The following is a 6,000-nucleotide window of genomic DNA, read 5'->3' on the forward strand; positions in this document are numbered from 1 at the left end:
TCATAGATTTTTTTATTTCCGTCTTGATTTATTCATTTATGAAGTAATCATTTATTAAGAGATTGTTTATTTTCCACGTTTTTGTGTAGAAATGTGAGTTTCTGTTAGGGTTGATTTTTAGTTTTATTCCACTGTGATCTGAGAAGGTACATGGTATGATTTGTATTTTTTTAAATTTCTTGAGATTTACTTTGTGTCCAAGCATATGGTCTATCTTAGAGAATGTCCCGTGAGCTGATGAGAAGAACGTATATTCAGTGGATTTTGAGTAGAATATCCTATAGATGTCAGTCGTAACCAATTGTTCCAGGATTTTGTTTAAATTCATTATTTCTTTATTAATTTTCTGTTTGGAGGATCTGTCTCGTGCCGTCAGTGGGGTGTTGAAATCTCTGGTGATTATGGAGTTGCTATTAATCCATTTGCTTAGATCCAGTAATGTTTGCTTTATGAATCTGGGTGCATCTAAGTTGGGTTTATATATATTTAAAATTGTTATCTCTTCTTGTTGAAGTGTGCCCTTCACCATTATATACTGACCCTGTTTGTCTTTTACTACTTTTGTTGGTTTAAAAACTAAATCGTCTGAAATTAGAACTGCCACGCCAGCCTTCTTTTGGCTTCCACTTGCCTGGAATACTGATCTCCACCCTTTTATTTTTAGTCTATATGCATCCTTGCAGGTTAGATGTGTTTCCTGAAGACAGCATATACCTGGCCTGTATTTTCTTATCCATTCAGCCAGCCTATGTCTCTTGAGTGGAGAGTTTAAGCCATTCACATTTATTGAGAGAACTGATAGGTAGGGTAGTTTACTGTTCATTCTGTTGGGTGGATGTTGTTGCTTTGATTTCTCTCTTGAGCTATTGTATTATCTGGCCTTTGATCTTTGGGTTTTGGTTGTTTTTATATTCGTGAGTTTTTATTATGGTGCTCCGTGCGTAACACTGTTTTGAATAGTTCTTGTAGGGCTGGTCTTGTCTTGGTGAATTCTCTGAGCCTTTGCTTGTCTGAGAATGTCTTTATTTCTACTTCATATATGAAGCTTAGTTTTGCAAGGAATAAGATTCTTGGCTGGGCATTCTTTTGTTTCAGAAGACTGAGAATGGGGCCCCAGTCTCTCTTTGCTTGTAAAGTCTCATTAGAGAAGTCTTGTGTTATTTGTAATGGCTTTCCCTTGTAGGTTACTTGCTTCTTTCTTCTTATAGCTCTTAGAAGGGCCTCTTTAGTTGATATTTTGGTCAGTCTGATGACTTCATGACGTGACGTCTTACTGTTTGCATTGAATCTCCCAGGGGTCCTCTGGCCTTCTTGAACTTGTATATCGAGATTTTGAGCAAGGCCTGGGAAATTTTCCTCTATTATATCTTCAGAAACCTTGTCCAGCCCTTGAGTGTTGTCTTCTTCCCCTTCTGCTAACCCTATGACTCTCACGTTAGGTTTCTTCACATAATCCAATCCCACAGCTCTTGTAGGCTTTGCTCTTTTCTCTTGTTTCTCTGCTCTATCTCTGTTATTGATTTATTTAATTGGAAGGTGTTATCTTCAATCTCTGAGATTCTGTCTTCTATTTGATCTACCCTGTTCTTCAGACTTTCCACAGTATTTTGTAATTCCCTGAGTTGATTCTTCATCTCCAGGACTTCAGTTAAAGTTTTCTTCACTGTGTCGATCTCTTTAGTGAACCTTTGTTCCATATCCTGGAGGCTTTTTGTGGTTTCTTTGTGTTGGTTTTTGAGTTGTTGTTGCAGGTCAGTGAGTGTTCTTATGATCCACATACGAAATTCGTCTTCTGTCATATTGGTTGCCTGATTTGGGTTGGTGTCCATTTCTAGGGGGCTGGTGCTCCTCTTTCGGGGTGTGTTTTCCGTTTGGTTCTTCATATATCCTCAGTTTTTTCGCTGATTTCTTCCCATGTCGATACGTTGTTGTTTCTTTCCTTTAGGTTTTTGTTTGGGTATTCACACACCTTGTTTAGCTTCTGAGCTGTTAGGTGGTGTCTGTGGGTGAGATTGGACCACTCCCTGTATATTGAGTCAGTGGGTGCCGTGAAAAGGCTGTGCAGGATGCCGTCCTTGTCAGTAGGTGGCGCTTGCTTGGAGGAACAGGCTATGCTGTTGATTTTGTGTCCTGTTATCAGCTCTTGTTCTGGGCGGAGCTGGGTTGGGTAAACTTGCCCTCAGGCACCACCAATGGCATTAGCAGGGGTCAAAGTTCTGCTCTCTGCTTCTAGGAAAAGCTGTCAGGGCAGGGCCGGAATGGTCCCGCTCAACCAGAAAGTCTGGGTGTGGGAGTGGGGCTGTCTGAGACCGGCAGTCTGGAGCTGGCCTCGCTTCTTTCCACCCTCCCCAACTCCGCAGCTTATCCTGGGTCTCTTCCAGCAGGCCAGACCACATGCCACTAGGCCTCCCCGGACTGTGATGCCAGTGGGGATGTTCCCTGCGCAGGAATGCCACCTGGGCTGGGCGTATGGCCTCCTTTTGGGAGTAGGGTTGCCCTCTAGGATGCTGATCTGCCCCTGAAGGCACACACACCTCAGTAGGCTGTTCACGTATAACCCTTCTGTGCCCCGGGGAATGCTAGACCTCGGTGCACGGAATCTGGTCTGCAGGTCTGACCTCTGGGTCCCAGTGTTTAAACTGCATCCCCACCAGGGAGAGGAGTTCTGGTCCCAATTCACCCACAGGGAGTCCAAGTTGGGTCTATGTCTCTCAGCCTCTGAGTCGGCACCGTTCTCCTGGTAACACCATGCCAGCAGCACCTGGGAGAGCTGGCGGGTAGGGAGCTCACAGTCTGAGTTCCCCTGAGTCAGCTGTAGCATCCCAAAAGGGAAGGTCCTGTTCCCTGGAGGTACCTCCGGCTGGTGGCTGTATTGTCTCTCTGGGCAGCCGCAGGTAGGGTCGGAGGAGGGGAGGAGGAGGCAATATGGCGCCTGCTGCGCGGCTGGGGTCTGTGCACACGGAGCTGCCGGGAGGGAGTGGGAGCCCTGTGCCATGTCTGCTACAGGCTCACCACTGGCTGGCGGCAGCCATCTCTGGGCTGGTGTCTGCAAGTCTCTTCACCCGCTGGGGAGCCCTCCAGCAGTCCCAAATGCAGGGGAGCGGAAACAGCAAATCCACCTACCCTTGCCGCTGGTCTCTGGGCTGCTCTGGTGGTCTCAGCCTCCAGTTCTCCTCTGCAGCCTCCTCCCATGGGGTCTCCCAGGGTCTCAGGTACCCCTCCTTCTGGCCCTCATCCGCTGTATGCTTGTCTTCTTGTTTCTTTTTTCTAATTTCTGCTAGAATCTGTCTTTTCTGCAGAGACACTCTGTCTGGCGGTGTTTCTCGTCCGCCATCTTGATCCGTATTCAATCTTTTTTGACTAAAAATTTAAGGTGCATTTTTTCAAATTTAGCACATATTTTTCTATTGTTTCATCTTCATAAACAGCAATCTAAATACCATGTTTCCCCGAAAATAAGACAAGGTCTTATATTTATTTTTCCTCAAGAAGACACTCTAAGGCTTATTTTCAGGAGATGTGTTATTTTTTTAAATTATGGTACAAAAATTCAAATTTATTCAAATATAGTTAAGTCATCTTCTTCTGGAACATCATCATAACTCTCCAAACCCCGAATTCCATCCTGCATTTCTTTCAACTCTTATTTCCTTTAGAACCATTGGCCCAAATCTCTCATGTTAGCAATAGAGCTCTCATTAAATGAGCTCTTATCCATGTAACCTGCTTTCCTTCTTCCCCCTGGGGACACACAATACCTCAGCTTGCAGCATGCACAGGATGGCCAGGACCTGACAGAGAGGCCGACCTTGTTGGTGGGGCTGCCTGCACCTTTCCGGTCACCTCTGGGATAGTAGTTGTAATGATGGGGCACATGAGAAGGGTTGCTCATCTTCTTTACTGCTCCATGATGAAGTATGGGTTGTGCAGATATGCTGCGAAGCCAGCCCATCAATAGGTCTTATTATTCGGGGTAGGGCTTATATTGTGCAAATGCTTAGAAATCCTGCTAGGGTTTATTTTATGGGTAGGTCTTATTTTCGGGAAACATGGTAGTATAAAAACAATAAGAGCTCTGATTAAGCATGGTAAATGGAACAGAAGTGTTTATTCCTATTTCTTTACAAAAACCATAAAAAATACACTAAATAAAAAGTGCTATAAATCTGTGAGGAGAAATAGAACTGGAAAAGAGTAAAAGGCAGAGAAGAGATAAAGAAGCTTTTGTAAGATGAAAAATAGAAGTAAGATAGTAAATGACTTGCAGAAAAAAGGATGAAACCTAACTTTTAGAGGATGAGGTGGAGTAGAGGTGGTAACAGCCAGTAATAATAAAGAAAATTTGTACTGCAGTACCTTGTAATAGAAATGGAGGCTTAGGAAAAGTAAGCAAGGTGTCTCTTAGAAGGAAGTTGTAGAGTCAAGCTAAAATCTGCCTAAAATATGGATATCCCCCAACCAGATGAGTGCCCCTCTGATATCAAAGCAGATAAAGGAAGTAGTCACCCTTAGAGGTGAAATTAGACAGCCTCTAGACCCTCTCAGATTTTACTGTAGTGCTGCACCCAAAGCAAGGAATTCTGTTAGATGCAGCATACAGCATCCTTCCCTAAGAATTTTCCCCATTCTGCTCCTGGAACATTGGCAGCCAGCATTATCTCTCCAGATTGGAAATTATACAGTCCAGAAGACATGCATAACAAAACCCCAAGTGTACTGATGTTTGTGTTATGCCAATGACATGCCTTGGTCATCCTCTCATGACACCTCATTCAATAAGCTTTGCCCAAGATACATTTCCTATCAGTTTTCTAGTGAATATATCACTTCACTTTTGGGTAAAGCCTCTAAACCACAAAATTAAACATTAGCAGACAAGAAAAGGAGAAGAAAAGATTTATGCAAGAAGCTGAATAAAATAACAGCAAACATCCCTAATAATTAGTATACTTAGGGAAGGTTCATGAAACAAAAAGAATTGCTTAAAAGTGGAATAATGAGGAGGAAAATGGGGATCTTATTAATAAAAAATTAGAATGAAATTGAGGGTTTTTTTGACCAGGTCTACCTGTCCTGCTTTCTTTTAGTTGCTTGCCTTTTATTTTTGTTTGCCTTATTCCCTAGAAGCTAAACATTAAAACTAACCTTTACTGGCTACTTCATAGATAACATTCATAAGTCACTATGGTAATAATTTCTTCAACTTTTTTTCAGGAACTTGGTCAAGCTCCTGTCCAGTTCAAACCAGTTAAGAACATTGACCTTTCAACTGGTCCTGTACAGGTGGCCTTTTGACATCAGAGGGCCAAAAAACTCTACCCTCAGATCATGCTAAGACCACCATTTTCTGTATGAAATGCCATGAACTCCAACTACTGTAAGCTAAAATAAAACCCACACCCTGCCAACTGAATGGACCCCTCTCAGCCAAAGATACTCCATAAACATCTTAAAACTGAGTTTCCCCACCATGAAGGTAGGACAGGTAAGACCCTTCATTACACTCCTTCCCTTTTGTAGCTTAGGCACAGCTGACTAGTGCTAAAGTCAAAACAGAGATCCTAAGATGGACAAAACAGACTCTTTGTGACAATAAGATACTAAACTATTAACTAAGGGCATGCAAAGCAAAGGTTAACTCACACCTGCGAGCCATCAATTTGCTTAACAGACCACTTAAGTTTGAATATTGTTGCTTGTCTCCGATTAACAGACTTCCTTATCTTAACTGAAAACATTGCAGGCTTTTAGACAAAGCTTTATTTTTTTAACTATTTACAAATCAAAGAATTGCTGAACCCACCAATAACCTGTAAGTCCCCCCACCTCCCCACCTCCACTTGTAGATGTCTTGATTCCCTGAAATGTACAAAACCAGACTGTAACCTGACCACCCTGGGACCACTCAAGGCTCATTGGGTATGGTTCCACTGGCCAACGGTCACTCATGTCTGACTCAGATAAATCTCTTTAAATTATTTTGCAGAGTTTGGGGTTTCT

This window comes from Microcebus murinus, chromosome 5, assembly GCF_040939455.1.
Source record: "Microcebus murinus isolate Inina chromosome 5, M.murinus_Inina_mat1.0, whole genome shotgun sequence".
NCBI lineage: Eukaryota > Metazoa > Chordata > Mammalia > Primates > Cheirogaleidae > Microcebus > Microcebus murinus.